Source organism: Bos grunniens, chromosome 27 (assembly GCF_055505025.1).
Source record: "Bos grunniens cultivar Pamir isolate PY7600 chromosome 27, Bosgru_T2T1.0, whole genome shotgun sequence".
In the NCBI taxonomy this organism is placed as follows: Eukaryota; Metazoa; Chordata; class Mammalia; order Artiodactyla; family Bovidae; genus Bos; species Bos grunniens.
In genome coordinates this window covers 29,983,690-30,006,276 of record NC_141191.1, presented here as the reverse complement: position 1 = coordinate 30,006,276, position 22,587 = coordinate 29,983,690, and the positions used below count along the sequence as shown (strand labels likewise).

At 40.9% G+C, this 22,587-nt stretch overlaps 1 protein-coding gene and 1 long non-coding RNA gene across 10 annotated transcripts in view; both read right to left on the bottom strand.

The window, feature by feature from the left end:
* NRG1 (neuregulin 1) overlaps positions 1 to 22,587 on the bottom strand; it is a 1,145,505-nt gene that overhangs the window by 322,840 nt on the left and 800,078 nt on the right. The window lies entirely within an intron of this gene.
* LOC147343717 (uncharacterized) lies at positions 3,829 to 14,862 on the bottom strand. Its single transcript, XR_015156462.1, has 3 exons — positions 4,819 to 14,862; positions 4,397 to 4,474; positions 3,829 to 4,014 (listed from the first exon to the last, which is right to left on the bottom strand). It is a non-coding gene; the product is annotated as an uncharacterized LOC147343717 (long non-coding RNA).

Here is a 22,587-nt window from a genome sequence, read left to right as displayed (position 1 = left end):
TGTCTATGGTATCGGAAATTCTTCTTACTCTTGACCAAACTTAGGACCCTTCCTGATCCCAGTATCAACCACTGAGACTGAAAATTGGCCGGCTGAAAAGAGGGGTGAGTTCTAACATCCATTCAGAGTTGCATAGGTGAGAACCGCTCCTTCCTGTTGCCAGGAACTGGAACAATACAATTTACAAGACAGAACATTTTCCACTTCTCTGCTACACGCATTTAGCCTTTTCTATTTTGGTTCACTATGAATCTCTAATTATTCCCCTTCGTGGAGTTGAGAAATCAGAGCACGAGGCAACACGGCTCAAAGAATGAACCCTTTCCTGAACAAGGACAATTGGAAAAACTACAAGCCCCAAAGGGGAAAAATGCCCTCCATTTCCCGAAGTATGCTAAAAAGGCTGCAATTAGCTCCGTTTCTAATAGTTTCCACAGCTCTGCTACTGGACGTATCTCATCTTTCCGCCACGAGCCTGGTAAGAATTGCCTGCATTTCTAATCTCTCCCCTAACCTTTTGGTCCCTTATCACCTCCTTCCTAATTGCAGGGGTTGGGGAGTCTGTTGGAACCTCCTTTAGAGACTTTCTCATTCTGACACCTCATCACATGTCCCTTCCAATCGATGCTGGGCTGCTTGGTCCTCAAATAAAGGTGGTAGGAAACAGAGCCTTAATATGTCTTTCCCAGCCCACCGGAAGGAATTTTCACTCCCCGCACTCTGGCCGTCCACGTTGACACAGCTCTGTGGGCAGATAGCATACACGATGAGCTACCACCCCGCTCTGGCCTCACCTTCTGACATCCTCTCAGGGATATATACACTGTTGTAGACGATGACCACAAATATAACAAATCTTTCCCCTGAAACACAGTCATCCCATTCTTTCCACTTCCCTTTGGCTTAAGTCCGTAAATTAAATTTAATCATTGTTTAACTGACCACCACTGAAAATGCCTCCTCCCCTAAATGAGATCTGCCAAGAATATCCAGGGTCAGCCCAGGAAGAGTGGACAGCACAATTAATATTAAATATCGTGTGATATGGTGGAAAAGGCAAGGACTGGAAAAATCGTAATCAAATCCTTCAGATGACTCTATGGGCTTGAGCAAATCATGTAAGCCCTCTAAGGTTCTGTTTCCTTATTTGTAAAATGAGGTTAATGAATGGGGCTTACTTAATAGGCTTGTTGAGAGAATTAAGTAAATGAATACATGTAAAACAAGATGAGAACCTGTTTCGTGCATAATCATCATCTATTTATCAATATATCACTAAATGTCAACACATTTAATTGTTATCAATATATGTTATTTGTTTTGATGCCTATCATGTTGTCCTTGAATTTTCTATCCTTAGTGGGCTGGGCCCAGGGCTCCCTAATGATGAGAGGTATACCAGGTGCCTTCCAAGAGGCCCACCTTGCATACATGCATCCCGCCAAAATCTACCTTTCCTGGAAACAGAAGAGGACAATTCCACAACTAGAAATTCACTGCTTTCTTCACTCTGTATAACAGGCTCCAGTTTCATCCACCTCAAAGAGAAACACCAATACAGTGAAGAAGGCTGAGCACCCAAGAATTGATGCTTTTGAACTGTGGTGTTGGAGAAGACTTTTGAGAGTCCCTTGGACTGCAAGGAGATCCAACCAGTCCATTCTGAAGGAGAGCAGCCCTGGGATTTCTTTGGAGGGAATGATGCTGAAGCTGAAACTCCAGTACTTTGGCCACCTCATCCGAAGAGCTGACTCATTGGAAGACTCTGATGCTGGGAGGGATTGGGGGCAGGAGGAGAAGGGGACGACAGAGGATGAGATGGCTGGATGGCATCACTGACTCGATGGACGTGAGTCTGAGTGAACTCCGGGAGTTGGTGATGGACAGGGAGGCTTGGCGTGCTGTGATTCATGGGGTCGCAAAGAGTCAGACACGACTGAGCCACTGAACTGAACTGAACGCATATATATGGAATTTAGAAAGGTGGTAACAATAACCCTGTATGTGAGACAGCAAAAGAGACACAGATGTATAGAACAATCTTTTGGACCCTATCGGAGAGGGAGAGGGTGGGATGATTTGGGAGAATGGCATTGAAACATGTATAATATCATATGTGAAACGAATCGCCAGTCCAGGTTCGATGCAGGATACAGGATGCTCGGGGCTGGTGCACTGGGATGACCCAGAGGGATGGTACAGGGAGGGAGGTGGGAGGGGGTTCAGGATTGGGAACATGTGTACACCTGTGGTGGATTCATGTTGATGTATGGTAAAACCAATACAATATTGTAAAGTAATTAGCCTCCAATTAAAATAAATTTATATTTTAAAAACAGAAAAAAAAAAAAAAAGAAATTCACTGCTTTAACCTTGGTTTGGTTACTTGCCGTCCTTTAAAACACAAATGTTTTGGGGAAGGGCAACATACTAAGCTAATAAACAGTAATATTTACCATTTGTGAAGTAATACCTTTTAGGTACTTGTGGCATTTATTTTAGCCTGCTTAATAGTCCTGTAAGGTAAACATTATTCCCACTGACAAAGTTCAAACATTTACGTTTGTGAGGATAATCAGAGCAAATATGGTGTCACCTAATCAAGTTTATTTTTCTTTTCTTTTGTAAAATAAGTGATGGAATAAAAACAATCTGAGATAGTGATAGGCTAATAAAATACAAAATAAGTCTAGACTGGGGTATATGGAGACCCCCTTTCCAGGTGGGCTCTGACCTTGGAAATAGGTATTTCTGAGGATCTCTACTTAAACGCCTCTGTAACAGTTTTGCTGTTAACACATTATTTACAGAAAAAAAGAAAAGCATGTCCACATTTTCAGTGATGAACATAATATGACAATGCAAGTTGCCAGATACTACAAAAAAAGTGTGTGTACAGGGGGCTACTGGGAGGCATTTCAGTCCTGAGTTTGAACAGAAATGCTCCTATAGCAGACTTTCTCTACAGCTACCCCTAACCTCACCCAGAACCTTCAAGCTCCCATTACTCACTGAGGCTGTGCCCATGTGTTCTTTAACCATCATCCAGGTTTGTCCTAGGAGAACGCAGAACATATCATTCATTGCCACTCATAGATATGTTACTAGATTTCTCCTTAAGCACAATGAAGTAGATGGAATATTACAACATCCCCTGCTTCGTTGGTAAGAAGAAATAATTCTATATTCAAGAAATTCAGGATTCTTAAGGGCATTGTGAGGACTTCTCTGGTGGTCCAGTGGTTAAGAATCTGCCTTGAAACACAGGGGACGTGGGTTTGATCCCTGGTCCAGCAACTAAGATCCCACATGCCCTGGATAAACGAAGACCATGTGCAGCAACTATTGAGCCTTTTTGTCACAACTACAGGGAGTGTGCACTGAAACGTTTCAGTTTCATGCATGATGCAGTGAAGGTACTGTGTGCGGCAAGTAAGACCCAGAGCAGCCAAACAAATAAGTAAATAACTTTATTTTTAAAGGGCATCTTGAAGAAGACTGTAGCTCTCATCACTTGAAAGGGAATTCATGTGGCCGCAGGTGATTTAATGTGGTTCATTAAATGAGTCAAAATTAAGTTGCAAAATCTGCCAACAGTAATAGTAGCACTGTCCTAAGGCTGGAGACACGCTGATTTGAAAATGCAAGTTATGGTAGTACAGTCAAGAATGGGACTATGTGATTTCACTAAGCAACTTCCTTGCCCAATGGAACCTACAGAGCATTCAATTTCCATACACACAGGTCACTCTCAGACTTAAGTTATTTGACCTGCAAGAAAAAAAGATTAGGAAAAACAAAAAATTATGCACAGACACCATGTAGATATATACTTGAAATAATAAACTTTAATTAATTTACATTTGTTCTTTTAAAATGTACATGATGACCATAATGAACAATGATAAGGACACAGAATTCTAGACAGACAGGAAGTGGATGGATGGGAATCCAGGAAACAGATGTAGTAGGTCCGATGTCTGAGAAGAAATGGCCACATTGTAAGAACTTCTTCTATTGCAGTTTATGATGTTTCATGCATGGGTATCAAAACAGACAAACAGAGAGAGAAAGGGAAAAAAATGATTAAAATGAAGTTCTCATTTTCTTGCATTGGAAAACAAAGCTTTACTTCTGCCTAGATTATTAATTGTGTATCTCTAGTCCAAGTCATGTACTAACAATTTCCCTATAATTAGACACACACATATCTGCATAAGTTATTGCCCAAGGGTCTAGGTATTTTCTAGCATTAGTAATCAGCAGATAGCAGGCGATGTACCGCCAGTGGGCAGAAGGCCTCATTATGTTTGGGCCAACATGGTAAAAGGAGGGCATGGATGTTTATGGTGGGGCAAGAATTCTGGCAAGGAAGCCAGAATCTCAAAACATTCACCGTCTCATTTTGGTCCACTTCACCAAGCATGAAGCCTTTGCTACTTCTGGCCAATTTCCTTGTTTGGGCTCCATCATTCTATAACGCAAAGAGAAGAGAAACTCTGGATAAATATTCTGTATATTGCTGATCCCATTCGTGTTGTAAAACACACAACTTTTTCTTTAGTTATTTTTTTGGGAAAAAAAAATACACACATTTCCTTCCACTTTCATTGTTAGATCACTAAGGTCCAATATCACTCTGCTGACTTGCACAAGGTTATACCCTGGTGTCAACACAGCCAATGATCATTTGGAAAACCTAAACCCACTGAATGGAATAAATGAGCTTCCATATGTAATACTAATCTAAGCTTTCTAAGAGTGGATGAAATATGACTAGGTCCTATGCCCAAAGCCAAACAAAAATAATTAACTTACCTGGTATGAGACAGTCTGTAGACATTTCTCTTGTCTTGAACCAACTGCCCCAGAGACAGGACAGATCCAACCAAGAGACATCTTCAGGTGAGCTGAGGGGTCCAAGAAAACCCATTACTGTTGCTGAAACAAGCTGAGTTTCCATCACGGAGTGATGTGGTCCTTGGGAACTACCAGGGTGCTGTCATACGCACAGGTTCTGTGGACTGGCTGAGTAGTAGTTACTGGGTCCCTGGTTCTGGTAACTTATTAGAGGAATCCAGCAGCTGATAGAGTAGACAGGAGCTCTGGTCCTTTTCGTGAAGAGGGTTCTCCTCTTGTGCGTAAGTGTGGAACCATCAAGCAGAAAATCCTGTAGTTCTGTGGATGGTGCCTGTCCTAAAACCAGGTTATTCATTTAAGTCTCAGGTTGATATCTGCTAACAAGGTCACACTACACATTCCAACAGTGAAACCCTTGCTTTAGAACCAGTGAAGCTGATGTCCATAAGCACTGTTTCCTGATTGATGTTTTAAGAGGGATCTATAAAGGTTAAAAAAAAAAGAGAAGAAATTGCTCAAATGAAGAAAAGATATTGGGATTGAGGGAGTGGTGGATTTTACTGTGATTCACTCCTACCTGCTTCCCTTCATGGGGGGTTAATTATATTTTCCCAAGACACTAACATCAGACTTGGATTGGCCTTCACTTCTGCGGAAATAGACAGGAGAGTGGAAGTGATTCCCAGGTAGAAGTTTAAGTCATAACTTGTATTGATAGTCCACCAATGTGTTTGATGTAATACACGTTGGTATTAAGAGATTCCTCCACCACTGTGGGCCTTTCAGACAAAATACCATGGAGCAGAACTCCCTGCTAACTACTGGGCATGTAGTATAATTGGAAAATAAACTTTGGTTGTTTGCAAACTGCCACATTTTGGAGTACTTTGTTGCCATGGAACAATCTAACCTGCTCCAGCTGAGAAAGATAACTTGGAGGAAAACAGCAGTGTGGTTGAATCTGTCTCCATTCCTATTTTGTATATAAGCTCATCAATATAAGTAAACACTGTTTAGTTCCTTTGCTGTTGAGCATCTTTCTCCAACAGATGACTGAAAGAGACATTATCCTGCCTCACACATTTGAAGTATCTCAGAGTCAGTTGATAAATTGGGATTCATCAAAACCTCATTGCTCATTTTTTCATCACTGCTGAAGGAGCTATCAAATTGAAGGTAATCAAATGGATTGAAAACAGGTCTACCAATGTGCTGTTACCCCCAAAATGCTCATGTAAGAAAATCTAACCATCTATATGTATGTAATGACATCTAAAAGGATGGCAGATGGACAAGGTTGTTGGGCTAACCAGCCTTTGTCTCTTTGCCCCACTCACAGCTCCTCTGCTACAGAGATTTGCCCATGAGGCCCTGGAAAGGCATCTTTAAAGGTTTCTCTGAGTTGGTAAAAAGAAGCTCTGAGTGGCTGTGCTCCCAGGGGAAAATAATCAGGGCTATAGAAAACCAGAAAGAGCAGTAAGTGAAGGGAGAGAAGCCATCACATTTAATGCTATTTCTAAAGAAACAGAAATATTTAATGACTTCCTTGAGTTTTTTTCTTTTTTTTTTAATGGAAAATGATACACTGGAAAACAGTGTGGTAGGAAAAAGTAACTAACATCACAATGGCTTTCCTAGATTTTCCATCATCTGAAAGAGTTAAACCTACCCCAGATGGGAGGCACAGCAGATGGGGGCATTCCGATGACTTATAACCTTGGATAATAAAATGACCTAAGACTCTATTTAGAGAAATAGAACAGCTATACTTGGGCTGTTTATAGACTCAGAAATATCATGATAAGCAAACGCAGGCAGTTCAAAGGAATGATGAAAAAAAAAAAGATAAGTGGATAAATAATGATCCGATGTTGTTGCGAAAAGGCAGCGTAGCTGTTGCATTGTTAATATAAACACAGATGACCTTTCATTTGCTCAACTTTCGTCTTCAAGACAGGAAACAGCAACTGATTTTTATCGGGCAAGTAGAATCTTCCACTTGCTTCTGCTGGGCTGACTTTATGGTGTATGTCAGAGCCCAGTCATGTCACTATCTCTTCAAAGCCCATGCTGAAAGCCTGATAGGAGCTTGAAAGGGAAGCTTATCCCAGGCATAGGCTTTGCGGGCCCCAGAGATGTTGCAGCTCGCGTCACAGGTCATAGGGTGGGAAGGCAGGGTGCACGTGTGCGGGGGCATGGGGAGTGGAAGGTGGTGATCAGACAGAAAAGGGCCTCGATTGCATTTCCGTGTACGTATTTGACGAATTCATCTTTTTCACAAACTTAAACATCCTCTAGGATAATGTTTATTACTTAACAACAGATAAACACACCCTGGAGCAATTGTTTTGTACATGAAGGGAGCTAGTGAATCCTATATTCTAGACATATGATGAACTAAAACACTCACAAAGAATTGTTTATGGATTACACAATATTTTTGCGTCAGAAGGGTTTCAAACATCTGAACGACATTTTCTGTTTCTGATCACGAGTCAGGTCTTTTTCCTTTTATGGGGTACACATAAGCCTGCACTCATCCATCCTGGACACAACACTTTAAAAATCCATGCAGGTAGTTCACGGCAACCCATGGTGATGGATGAACATTTTTTCCTATCTCTTCACTGGAAATCTGTCACGTTGTGATTTCATAAACTTTCCCCCTAAGTGAAATCACCTAAACTGATCTTTAATTTTTTGAGGTACAGTCTACTTGGTCTGGGCTCCAAAACAGATCCTCTCAATACAAAATACATTCTTACTGTTCTTACTAATTAAATATTTCTCACCTAGCATAACACTTGTAGAAAATGCTTTTATATTTCTCTATAGCCATTACGTAGTCATAATCCTGTTTCCTTAGACACATGATGGACTGATTTTGATCAGGCTGTACCCACTCTGGGGCTTCGTAAGTGGCTCAGTAGTAAAGAATCTGCCTGCCAATGTAGGAGCCAGGGGTTTGATCCCTGGGTCAGGAAGATACCCTGGAGGAGGAAATGGCAACCCATTCCAGTAGTCTTGTCTGGAAAGTCCAATGGACAGAGGAGATTGGTGTGCTCCAGTCCACGGGGCTGGACACAACTTAGCAACTAAACAACAATAACAACCCACTGTGACCTGGCCAGAGACAGACAGTATTTCTCGTGGAAAGGACTTCAGTCACATCTTCTAGCTTCCAATCCTACCTCTGTATGTATCCACATAAGAATCATTGCTAATCAATATATTTCCACATAGTTTTTCCCAGGCCTTAAGTAGTAGGAACTTTACATGCCAGTACTAGTCACTACTTATTTAATCAGAAACAATGCTACTATCATCTAAATCAAGGGTTGACTAAATCAGTTGTTTTCCGTAAAAGGACAGATACACATTTTCAGCTTTGTGGGCAATATAGTCTCTGGGCCTCTGCTGCAATTGAACAACTCTGCCATGATAGTATGAAAGCAGCCATAGATGTAAATAAATGATTGTGTTTCAATAAAACTTTATTTACAACAGATGGAAGCAGGTGGTTTTGGCCTGTGGGCTGTAGGGTGTTAACCTCTGATCTAAATCAGACAACTTTAGCCATACTAACAATTGCAAATCAGATTGTCATCCTGGTAATATCACACTCACTAATGGCCTACACATCTCCCCTTAGATTTATGTAAGAAATGTAGAAATTTAATACAGTATAGTTGCAAGTTGCTAAGAGAATAAATCTTGAGTTCTCTTCACAGGTTAAAAAAACACCACAATTCTCCCCTTGCTTTTTTTTTTTTCCCCCTTGTATCAGTATAAGATGGTGGATCTCAGCTAAGTTTAATTGTGGTAATCATTTTGCAATGCAGGTTAAGTTATGCTATACACTTTAAACTTATACAGTATGTATGTCAGTTACATCTCAATAAAACTGAAAAAAAAATCAGTATGGATATAGAACTATTATTTTCTAAATAGGTCCCAACCAAAACTATAATTCAAAAAGATGCATGCACCCCAGTGTCCACAGGAGCTTGGCTATTTATAATAGCCAAGACATGGCAACAACCTAAATGTTCGTCAACAGACAGATGAATAAAGAGGATGTGAATTACACAATGGAATACTACTCAGTCATGAAAAAGAAATAATGCCATTTGCAGTAACATGGATGGACCTAGAGAATATCATACTAAATGAAGTAAGTCAGAAAGAGAGACAAACACTATGTGATGTCACTTGTGTCTTGAATCTAAAATATGACACAAATGAACTTACCTATAAAGCAGAGACAGACTCACAGCCAGAAAACAGACTTGTGGTTGTGGAGGCACATGGGAAGAAAGGGCTAGAAGTGTGTCCTAGTTTGTCCTGGGATTAGCAGATGCCGACTATTACACACAGAACAGATAAACAACAGGGTCTAACTGTATAGCACAGGGGACTCCATTCAATATATTGTGATAAACCATAATGGAAAAGAATTTTATAAAGAATATATACATGCATACATATATATACATATATATAACTGAATCACTTTGCTGTACACCAGAAATAAATACAACATTGTAAATCAACTATACTTCAATAAATGAATACTACAGCTGTTAAGAAAACTGACGTTCCATCTTCTGCCCCAAAACACTTATTTTGTGGCTGTTGGCTACTGATGCAAATGCCACCCAAAAGAGATGCATTTAGATGTTTTCTTTTAGACTTTTCTTTGCAGCTAAGATAGGATCATTTCATTTGATGTCTTTTACATTTAGTAGTACCTGGCTAGTCAAGATGGGTTAGAGAAATGCTACTGGTAGTCAATCACATAAATGTAAAGCTGTGAAGGGATAAATCATGACAACAGCTACTTCTTAATAAATATCTACTGCTGCTGTTGCTAAGTCGCTTCAGTTGTGTCCGACTCTGTGTGACCCCCCGTCCCTGGGATTCTCCAGGCAAGAACACTGGAGTGGGTTGCCATTTCCTTCTCCAATGCATAAAAGTGAAAAGTGAAAGTGAAGTCTCTCAGTCGTGTCTGACTCTAGCAACCCCATGGACTGCAGCCTACCAGGCTCCTCTGTCCATGGGATTTTCTAGGCAAAAGTACTGGAGTGGGGTGCCATTGCCCAAATATTATGCCAGGCCAGGCACAGCCATATAGGACCTCATTTATCTTCACTACAGCTTACAGATGAAAAAACTAACACTCAAATATGTGAATTGAATCACCCAAGATTCTAAAACTAATAAGAGGCAAAGCTAGGACTTAAACCAAGTCCCTTGATCCACTCAACATGCTCTTTGCATTAAAAGGTCTCATCTTGATCTTCATGTCAATGATTTTCCTGATGCCTAACCACAAAATTGATAATCAGTGTTTCTGATCTAACTGAACTTTAAGAAAAGTACCTTTTGTTAACTCTCAAGGAAGGATGTTTGAGAAACTGAGAGTGAAGTGTATTGGGCCAGCAGGACTAGGGAGGAATATGGCATCTTTCAAATGGTAATGATGACCCATCTCCTGGCTGGTGTGGGACTTCTCAGCTCTAGAAGCTAGTGTGCCCTACTCACACTACCCTTCAATGTCAAGTTTGTGTAATGGATTGTGGAAGTCACAAATACTGGAAGGAAACAAAGGACATAGAAGCTTAAGGAACAGACGGCAGCAGACAGTGTGCACTCTCAAGCACAGTAAGTAATTAGAAACACACAGTAGGGCGTATGGACATCCGGCCCAAGTCAGCTGCGTGATCAGGGTCTGTCACTGCTGGATGGCTATCTAGAAAGAGGGCTGAGGAACTGAGCAGAAATCACACACTTGCAGACGTCCAGATACCAGGCGTCCCAATACTGGCTCAAGATAATTTCTTATTCCTCATTATGCTACTTTCTTAAAGGGATTTGAGGAAAATATGTTATGGCAGGGTTTAATGGCAGGGTTTAAAACTGATTAGTTGACATCCAATCAAAAAACTCTGGGGTGATGAACTTGCCAGAAGGTAATTCAGTGTAAACTAATCACAGGTGTCTTCATAAAAAAACAAAACTGAATCCAATATTTGAAAACAATATTTTTAAACAAAGAAAAATGAAAAACGCTGGTGTGTGTGTGTGTGTGTGTGTGTGTATTGAGGACTTGGCCTCTTGGGCAGTCAGAAGAGGGGAAAGTCCTAACTTTTGTATTAGAGTAACGCTGACCCTATGGCTTTGAATTATTTGAATCTTTGCCCAAACATGTGTTTGCTTTCATGTTGACCAGGCCTAGTAAATTTCAGCATAATCTGTCAGTGAAAAGAGAAATATGTTGCCTTGTGTGTGGCTGTGTGAGAAAGATGAAATGCTTCTGATGAAGTGTGAGGGCTCCTCAATTACCTGTCCTGGTCCTGAAGACAATAAGCTTTAAAACATGTCAAAACTGTGAAAATATTACTGCTGAAGGCAAAGGCCACCCAATGGAGCAATCTCAGTTGTAGAGCAGGGCTCCTTCCAAGATGGTTCTCTTGAGGGTGGTCTTTGGGTCAGAACAATCTCTCCTTTGTAGAGAAGTGCAGCTAACCACTTGCACTGGGTCACTGGGGGCATCTCCAAAGGGCTTCCCTGATGATCTAGTACATTGGGAGTGTGAATGAGTAAGTAATTTAAACCACGTGAAAGTTTGGCTGCTTTTTCAAAACGACAGGAAAGCCTCATTATATCATCGTCAGTTATTACACAGATGCAAACAGTGTGCTATGAGTTAAACCAGGTCCCCGACACATAACAACTGTATTCAGTTATAGTCTGATACGCCATGCCTAGAATGTAATGTAAAATCATCAGACATTCCATTCCCCTATCAGTCCTGCAAAGATCAAAGACACTGACAATACCCCGTGTTGGCAAGGCTGAGGGCAAGCCGGCAGGCTATTACAGCATAGGTGGGAAGGAATCTGGTGTGAACCTTTTGGTGGGTAGATGGGTGAAATGTTTAAAAATACATCATCTCCAAGTCTTTTCACTGACTAAGTCCACACCCAGGGGTTTATCACAGTGGGAAAATTGGTCAAGAGCTCAAAGATGTGTGCATGAGATTCATCAGAACACTGTTAAGAGGGCAAAAATGCTGTAAACACCCACAGCATCCATCCACAGGAGATTAAATAGTTTAGCAAATAGTATATACCATCTATAGGGCTTTCCAGGTGGCTCAGTAGTAAAGAAACCACCTGCCAAAGCAGAAGATGTGGGTTCAATCCCTGGGTTGGGAAGATCCCCTGGAGGAAGAACAGGCAACCCACTCCAGTATTCTTGCCTGAGAAATCACGGACAGAGGAACCTGGCGGGTTACAGTCCATGGGCTTGCAGAGTCGGACACGACTTAGCAACCCCAACAACAACATACCACCTATGAAATATTTTGCAGATGAAAACAATATTGATATCTAACTGACAGGAGAAATCACCCATGATATTGTTATTTGTGAGGAGTAGAGCAGGAAAGTTATAAAACAACATGGTTAATATGTAAGTGGATCATGTGCATGGCATAAAAACACTAGCTACTTCAGAGTAAACGAATCTGGAATGATGTCTTACTTTTATCCTTCTACTTTTTATGTCTTGATTCTTCCACGTATCTGTATTAATCTTTGTAAATCAGAAAAAAAAAAAAACAAAAGAAACACACAATCAATTTAGTTGTATTTTTCTTTCCTCTCTCTAAGCACCTGCAAGATGAAGATGCCCCACTGTGTATGTTAAACGATTTGCTTTTTCCCAAGGAAAGCATCATCACAGGGCACAGACACACAGGAAGAAGGAAAGCTTATTTTGGGGTCTGTGGCCTGTTGATATGCACTGCATTAGCTACTCTAAAGACAGAAGAATCAATAACTTGGCCCTAATAGCTTGTTAATCATCGTGCAGAACTCAAGGTGGTTCACTTTTATAAAATAATCTTGGAACGGTAATAGCCCTGCTCTTTCACGTTGCTTTTCTTTCCAAGGGCTTTATTAACATGACCTCACTCATCACGGGGTGTAACTGTGAGTTCCAACCGCCCCTGGGCAATTACCTTCCATTTTAAAGACAGAAGCTCCAGGTTCAGGGAGGGGCAGAGTTTGGCCAGAACCGACAAAAGCTATGCTAGAAGTGGACAAGTAAACTATTTTTCTGCACTTCAGCCACTGTTCTATGGTCAGTGTTTTCTATTTGTTGATCCACTGACCAGGGAATCAATGTTTGAGCATTTCACATTTGTCGCTTTCCCTATATGACTCTTCAAAACCAGTAGTTTTGATTCAGATAGAATTTTCTCTTTCTCTCTCAATTCAGGGGTGGGGGGAGGCCTGTGGTAAAGGATTTAGACAGTTTGGTTGGGAAAACTATTGTATTTCACATCACCTATGGATTTAGAAAAGGCAGAGGAATCAGAGATCAAATTGCCACACCTGTTGGATCATAGAAAAAGCAAGAGAGTTCCAGAAAAACATCTACTTCCTTTGATTGTGTGGATCACAACAAACTGGGAAATTCTTCAAGAGATGGGAATACCTGACCACCTTACCTGCCTCCTGAGAAATCTGTACGCAAGTCAAGAAGTAACAGTTATAACTGGACATTGAACAACAGACTGGTTCCAAATTGGAAAAGGAGTACGTCAAGGCTGTATATTGTCATCCTGCTTATTTAAGTTATATGCAGAGTACATCATGTGAAATGCCAGCCTGAATAAAGCACAAGCTGGTATAAAGATTGCTGGGAGAAATATCAATAATCTCAGATAGGCAGATGACACCACCTTTATGGCAGAAAGCGAACAGCAACTAAAAAGCCTCTTGATGAGAGTGAAAGTGGAGAGTGAAAAAGCTAGCTTAAAATTCAACATTCAAAAAATGAAGATTATGGCATCTGACCCCATCACTTCATGGCAAATAGATGGGGGAACAATGCAAACAGTGACAAACTTTATTTTCTTGGGCTCCAAAGTCACTGAGGACAGGGACTGCAATCACGAAATTAAAAGATGCTTGCCCCCTGGAAGAAAAGCTATGACCAACCTAGACAGCATATTACAAAGCAGAGACATTACCTTGCCGACAAAGGTCCGTCTAGTCAAAGCTGTGGTTTTTCCAGTAGGCGTGTATGGATGTGAGAGTTGGGCCATAATGAAAGCTAAGAAATGAAGAATTGATGCTTTTGAACTGTGGTGTTGGAGCAGACTCTTGAGAGTCCCTTGGACAGCAAGGATTTCAAACCAGTCTATCCTAAAGGAAATCAGTCTTAAATATTCATTGGAAGGATTGATGCTGAAGCTGAAGCTCTAATACTTTGGCCACCTTATGCGAAGAACTGACTCATTGGAAAAGTCCCTGATGTTGGGAAAGATTGAAGGCAAAAGGCAAAGGGGATGACAGAGGATGAGATGGTTGGATGGCATCACTGACTCAATGGACACGAGTTTGAGCAAGCTCCAGGAGTTGGTGATGGATAGGGAAGCCTGGTATACTGCAGTACCTGGGGTCGCAAAGAGTTGGACACAACTGAGCAACTGTACTGAACTGAAAGATGAGCAAAGGCATCTGATGGTATATTAATATCAGAAGGCCCTATGTGGGTTAAAACGTCACACATTCCTTGTTGTTCAGTCACAAAGTCATATCTGATTCCTTGCGACCCCATGGACTGCAGCACACCAGGCTTCCCTGTCCTTCACAATCTCCTAGAGTTTGCTCAGACAAATTCCTACATGTCTGTAATTCCATTTTTAGCTGACAAGTGTGACCAAATATCCATCAAGCAGCAGAAACTAAAGGATGGGGGGTGGGATCCATCTAGAGAGCTCTCTAATATCGAAGCCACAGCTAAGGATATCAACTCTTTGCCATCAATTCTGGGTGAGCCCCCTGGAAAAGGCTGGTTGTAGAAATTGTGTTGGATCTTCACGAGGAAATAAGCAAAAGGAAGTGTTTGCAGTGTCTTCTTCTCTTGCAATGTCAAAATAAAATGAACAATAACCAAAAACAACCCCTTTCTCCCCACCACAACCATTAAACACAAGAGAGCATAACTCTCCCTGCAGGGAGGCATATTCTCCTTCTTGACTCCTCCAGAGGAGTCTTCACACCAGAAGTTCTCTGCTTGCATCCTGTTAGCTGGACATAAACACAGGGAGCATGAGGCAATCATGTGGACTCTGGGCCCTGACCCTTATAAGAGGATCGCCTTCCAACAGAAGAATTCTTAATCAGAGTCAGGCACCCTGAGTTCTCTGATGCCATTGACATCAGAGAGATGTCATAAGAGACAAGAGAATAAATAGACACTAGGGTTATGATATTTATTTATTCTCTTCTGTATGTGCAGACTGAACCTGGTCTCTCTGTCCACTCTCTAACAAATCTGTGGAGTAAATTCTCATTGTGTCCTCATGCCCTGTTAATCTTGAGCTTCTTCTGTTGTACCAGTTCCAATAAAGAGACGGAAACATGAAAGGACTCAGTTCATGGTGTCAGTCATTGGACACGACTGAACGACTTCACTTTCACTTTTCACTTTCATGCATTGGAGAAGGAAATGGCAACCCACTCCAGTATTCTTGCCTGGAGAATCCCAGGGATGGGGGAACCTGGTGGGCTGCCGTCTCTGGGGTCCCACAGAGTTGGACATGACTGAAGTGACTTAGCAGCAGCAGCAGCAGCAGGGTTATGATAATGTATTTTCACCAAGCTTGATGTTGTAATGATTCTAATTGCTTATTTACCTTTGCATGCAATATTATTGGAATTGATATTTTTTAAAATGTTTTGAATTCTCCAAAAGACAAATGTGAGATTATAAAAACTAATAAGAGTTGAACTATTACCAAAAAAGATGAATAATTTTAAGTAATTCAAATAGACTTAGAATGAACTGTAAATTTGGCTCTGTGTCCTGACCATCTTTTCCTTGGCTCCTTTATCTCTCTTGCCTAAAGGGATTTAGAGCTTGGTCTAATAGAACAAATTCACTGAGGGTCTAGTTTTGCTTTTATGTGAATGTAGGCCAGCCACTCTCAATGACTCCTGGAGGAAGGCAGTGGTGCAGCAAACACACTGCACGCATGATAAGTCGCCTCAGTCATGTCCAACTCTTTGCGACTCTATGGACTATAGCCCACCAGGCTCCTCTGTCCATGGGATTCTCCAGGCAAGAATACTGGAGTGGGTTGCCATGCCCTCCTCCAGGGGATCTTCCTGACCCAGAGATTGAACCCACATCTCCTGCAATGGCAAGCAGGTTCTTTACCACCGAATACCACCTGGGAAGCCACAGAAAATACACAAGATGAGCTGTTATTATGGTGTCTTTTTAGAGAATACATTCATCATCCAGACATTGCTAGCTCTTCTACCATAAAAACGGGAAATTTCAGTCCAGCAGCCTCTGCAGAACAGTATGTAGATATTAACAAGGTCAAGTACCATAAGATCTTACTCACTTATATTCCCTGAGACTGAAGTGGAGCTGGAATTAAAAGCTGTCTTGTATCTCCTTCACCTTTGCTTACCAAGTTAATTCCCCTGTTTATTTGCCTGTTTCCACCTTTTAGTTCTGATCGTCCATAAAAACTCTAAGAAATGCATCTCTCAAGTGCTGAAACATATTCTCATAAACACAACCACACAATGTCCAACAACACCTTCTGAGTTAAGAAGGACATAAAGTTTAAGAAAAAAGAAGTACAACTATAATAATGTACACATTCATTGTGTAAGATGTGTTCTGTGTTCATAAATGTTGATATATGAAGAGCGTATCTCAAAATCAAGGGAATATAATGCTTAGGAAAGCTGCTCAAATTTCAACATGGATGGCATGGAAACATTTCCCCTCCAAATATGTATATTTCTTTGTCAACTGAATTACAATGCTGTCCTTTAAGGATAGTTTGGCGTCAAAGGAAAAACTGTTTCTTAACGCATAGAATTACTGACAAATCAAGAGCTTTATATTCAACACACTTCTGTCTTGGCAACAATTATTTGTAGGTGTATGTATTACCATCTGATGACCTATTATATTTGGGTGTACTTTATTTAAGATAGCATCTTACAGGCTTAACCTTTTAATGTCCAAAACTGCCCTGTTTGTGGTCACAGGTAGCTACTGAAAAATTGAAATGTGGCCTGCTGAAATTCAGATGTGCTGTAAGCAAAAAATGCATACTAGATTTCAAAGACTTAGTGTGAAGAAAGAATGTAAAGTACCTCATTGATATTTTTTAGATTGATTATGTGTTGAAATACAATATTTTGGGTACACTGAGCTAAGTAGATTGTATTATTAAAATTAAGTCCATCCATTTCTCTTTCCTTTTGTAATTTGGCTGTCAAATTTTTTAAATTATATATGTAACTTACATTATACCTTTATTGGACAACACTAGGCTAGAAGAATTCAATTTGCCTTGAAGTACTTGCCGATGAGATGGGAATACCAGACCACCTGACCTGCCTCTTGAGAAACCTATATGCAGGTCAGGAAGCAACAGTTAGTACTGGACATGGAACAACAGACTGGTTCCAAATAGGAAAAGGAGTCCGTCAAGGCTGTTTATTGTCACCCTGCTTATTTAACTTATATGCAGAGTACATCATGAGAAACACTGGGCTGGAAGAAGCACAAGCTGGAATCAAGATTGCCAGGAGAAATATCAATAACCTCAGATACGCAGATGACACCACCCTTATGGCAGAAAGTGAAGAGGAACTCAAAAGCCTCTTGATGAAAGTGAAAGAGGAGAGTGAAAAAATTGGCTTAAAGCTCAACATTCAGAAAACGAAGATCATGGCATCTGGTCCCATCACTTCATGGCAAATAGATGGGGAAACAGTGGAAACAGTGTCAGACTTTATTTTTCTGGGCTCCAAAATCACTGCAGATGGTGATTGCAGGCATGAAATTAAAAGACGCTTACTCCTTGGAAGGAAAGTTATGACCAAGATAGCATATTAAAAAGCAGAGATATTACTTTGCCAACAAAGGTCCGTCTAGCCAAGGCTATGGTTTTTCCTGTGGTCATGTATGGATGTGAGAGTTTGACTGTAAAGAAGGCTGAGCGCCGAAGAATTGATGCTTTTGAACTGTGGTGTTGGAGAAGACTCTTGAGAGTCCCTTGGACTGCAAGGAGATCCAACCAGTCCATTCTGAAGGAGATCAGCCCTGGGATTTCTTTGGAAGGAATGATGCTAAAGCTGAAACTCCAGTACTCTGGCCACCTCATGCGAAGAATTGATTCATTGGAAAAGACCCTGATGCTGGGAGGGATTGAGGGTGGGAGGAGAAGGGGACGACAGAGGATGAGATGGCTGGATGGCATCACTGACTCGATGGACGTGAGTCTGAGTGAACTCCGGGAGTTGGTGATGGACAGGGAGGCCTGGCGTGCTGCGATTCATGGGGTCGCAAAGAGTCGGACACGACTGAGCGACTGAACTGAACTGAACTTGCAGATGAACGAATTTATCATTCTGATTCAGTATTGTTGAGCACTGTAAACAAATACTGCAGTTATTTTTGAGTGCTTAAAGAACTTTATATGAGGATCTTAACTTTCAAAAATGATGTATTTCTCTCATTTTTCTCTATTTCTTCTATTGATTTTGGTGACTCTAAGCTTATCACTAGGATTTATCTTAAAGCTATTATTTCAGTTTTTCAAGATAAGTGCAATAGAGTTGATTTGGAAAAGGTGACCAGAAAAACACATCAGTGACTAACAACAAATACAAATATACTTTCCAAAGCATCAAAGGAAAAAATATCCCAAAGAGGAATGGCATTAGAACTTCATCATAAAATATTTTAGCAGAAAATTAAGTCTTTAGATAAAGGGCGTGTAGCTTCTTCCATTTTCTTTGCTGTGGCCAGTATAAATCTTGAGAATATGCTAACAGGTTGTTCTCTCCAAGAGCAAGAAAGGAAGTCCACTTAAAAAGAATAAAGTTCACAGGGAGCCCAGCCTGGCACTCTGTGATGACCTAGATGAGTGGGATAGGATTGGGGGAAGGAGGTTTAAAAGGGAGGACAGAAATATATATTTATGACTGATTTGCGCTGCTGTATGGCAGATACCAAAACAACATTGTAAAACAATTTTCCTCCAATTAAAAAATTAATTAAAAATTACCATAAAGAATTATATCTCAATTAAAAAAAAATTAACTGGTAGAGGCAGTTTTCAAACCCAGAGAGTTTGGTATCAGATTTATGTTATTGACCACTATTCTATGCAGTCTCCTGAAGGCTGATGCATAAACATTTCTGAATTATTGACCCCTATTCTCATTTCTCGGGTTTGACACCGTCTTTTAGCTCTTTGGTTCTGTATCAACATACAGCAGTTTTATTCATTTCTGTTTGTGTGTATATGTGTGTGTGTAGGTTAATTAAAATTATTTTCAGGCAGAAAAAAAGAAAAAGAATAATGTTCTTGTATCAGATGAGACATGTGTGAGGGATTGTAGTCAACAGAAAATGTATATTTAATGATTGAACATGAAGGTTCCATGGAGTCTTTCTGTGTATCTGAATGTATGCTAATATTGTCATGGTCGCTATGGTACCAGACAGGTCTCCTCTTGGGTCTCACCCTCTGAGAACATTTTGTTTTACAATACTATCCAGAAAACCAAGAAATACATCCCTCAAGGAAGACAACGAAAGATTGGGCATTTAGTTGCTCTCTGTTACTCACCAGTTCTTGCTGTCGTATTCTAATACTTATTAAACTGGGGAGAGTTCACAGCTCCCATTGCCAGTTACCCAGGAGCATGTTTGATCAGCACTCCCAGGCTGTCTAGTTACCTGAGAGTGACTAAATAATTACAGAGCAGCTGGTACGAGTGCTGTTTTTCCATCTCATTTACATCTTGAGTAGAAGGCACACCCCCGACAGACTGAGCTGCTCAAGACCAAGCTTTTCTAGTAATTCTAACAGGGTTTCCACGTCCTGTCATGTTGCCCAAAGGCAGCGTAAGCCAAGGCCTTTCCCTTTTTACCTTAACTGGAGGCAGAGATTCATTTGCATGACTTAAAACCTCACACCAGAATCTTCATATTCAAGATCATCTGGCAGGCTGGCTAAAACACAGAGAGCTGGGCTCCAACCCCAGGGTCTCTGATTCAGGCGGTCTGGGGTAAGGCTGGAGGACCTGCTTTCCTAACAAGTTCCCAGCGATGCTGCCCGTAGTGGTGAAGAGACCACACTTCTGAACCACTGCCTTAGACATCCATTCTGTTAGTGTTCCCAAGTATGTCCTCAGGAAATGGGCTGGGAAGGAAGGAAGGGAAGGAAGAAGGGAGGAAGGAAGGGAAGGAAGAAGGGAGGAAGGAAGGAAAGAAAGAGAAAGAAAGGAAGGAAGGAAGAAGAAACAAGTGACCAAGAAGCAGGGAAAGAAAGAAGGATGGGAAAAAGAAAGGAATGCAGGAGGAAGGGAAGGAGGTGGGGAGGAGGGAAGGAAGGAGGAAGAAGGTACCTATCCAAATGTCAGTAGAGTCTGTAACACCTAACACTTTTATTATCTCAAGGTCATTTAATACTTCAGATAACATGAAGTATTATTATACACTTTTCCAGGTGATGGATATGAAACTTGAAGTGGATAAATAACTACCCAAGCAGTTATATAGTCAGTGACACAGTCATCATGTGAACCCAAGCAGGCTGGTTTCAAAGCCTTCACCTGGATGCTATGCTGATTGTTTGGCAACATGCTCAGCAAAGTGTCTAGAGTCTGAACTGTCACCCTGGTCGTTGTCCTATTAGAGTTCATAGAGTAATCTCTCTGCTATCAGGCTAATTACACAGCAATCGGCAGAAGCAGAAACTAAATAATGAGGAGATGTGCAAGGGTCTGTCTAAAATTCTGTTAATTTGTACTTGGCCAGCCATAGTTTTCAACAGGGTGAGTAATTTTAACACATAGGATGTGAAAACTATAGACTGTGATGTAGGGATCAAATGGAATGAGAATGAAGGTTGCAGGAACTGGGGCGGGAGGTGATGCAAGGAAAATTAAAAGAAAAAAAAGTGTAGGATATATTGGAATAAACAAGGAAACCTGGGAATATGTATAAAGGTAAAGACTAGAGAATTTGTAGCTATTTCTATGAACTTTATATGGTTTTAAGTATCTACGTTCATAATATTGTTTTCCTGTTAGAGATACTGACAAGTCTATCAGGGAATAAACTGGGGCTAAACTGTTTCCTTCAGGATTCTCTGGTGGCTGGAAATAAAGAAACTGTCCGCCAATGCAGGAGACATGGGTTCAATCCCAGAGTTGGGAAGATCCCCTGCAGGAGGAAATGGCAACCCACTCCATTATTCTTGCCTGGGAAATCCCATGGACAGAGGATGCTGGCGGCCCTACAGTCCCTACATGGGATCCCTACTCACAAACGAGTCAGATACAACTTAGAGACTAAACAACAATTGTTTCCTTCACATAATAAACACAATGATTCAGATATAAGAAAGAAGCAAGGAAAGAACTGAAGAGAATGTCAAATTCAAAACATTCAGCTAAACATAAATTGACTGTGCATGTTGCAAATTCCATCGCTTCACACGTCCTTTTGTAAAGTAAAACCTGCCATTTATAGACCATATTCCCTGTAGAAATACACTACAGAAAATTGACCCAATATAGTAGAGTTTTGTCAAATACTTTCCTTCAACAGATGCTTTAATTTGCTGAGAATATATGATTGATCTTAGTTTATCTGTTTCGGGAACCCACCAAGACTTTTGGCAAGGGCGTTTCCTCTTACCCTTCTTCTGCTATTGATATATAGCTATCCTTTCTAATAATTGTCATGGGGTTCAGGAGAAAAGAGAGGGATTATTTATACAAGTGAAGGTTTTAGAGACTTGAGCCCAGCCCAGTTTGGATCAAGAGGGCCTGTGAGGTGACACATGGTCTGTTCTCACTGGCCGAAGTCCTGAGACCTTCTATCAGGCTCCTGGGCTTCATTGCCTTGAGGGGCTCAGAATGGCTGAATTAGTTTCAGGATCGTTGGAAGCGCTACCATGGCTGGCTCTGTCCACTGGTCCTCCAGCCCTGGCTCATCTGCATTAGGGTTAGATCTGAAATGTCAGGAAAAACACAACACACATCTGTTCCGCTGCAAGTGGTTCAGACCACCTCCATTCAAAATGAGAGTAACCAGGGGGTCTCCTTAACTTGTAAGGGCAATAAATCTCCCCAGTGTATTTTTCCTGCTTGTTGCCTTTTTTTTCTTTGCCATTCTAAATACCGATTCCTCAATACAAGGTTGCAAAAAGTTTTGGATTGTCACTCACTTAAGTTATCCTTCCAGTTTGTGAAGCAGAAGGATCAGGTTGAAGGCTTTCACAGGCAACATGAGTCATAACAGAATAGCCTGAAAAAAATGCCCTCCCACATCACCTCTGACAGAGAGAGAAAGGAATGCTTCAGAGACTCTCTTGGCAGAATATCTTATTTTTGAAACCACCTCAATCTGATTTTGCTCCTTTGGGTCGCCATTGTCTCTCTTCTGATTGTATGGAGAATGGGTCTGAAAAAAATTGATTTTTAACTTGGATTTCCCTTTAAGCCATTTTTCACAATCTGAGGGTCACCAGATGTTTGAGTTTAACACAACCCCCTGATCTCAAACAGAATTGCATACAGAAGCCTGAGACGTAGCTCATGTAAGTGTTAAAGTACTTTGGTTGAATTCAGGTAAATTGTCCAAGACTCTAATCCA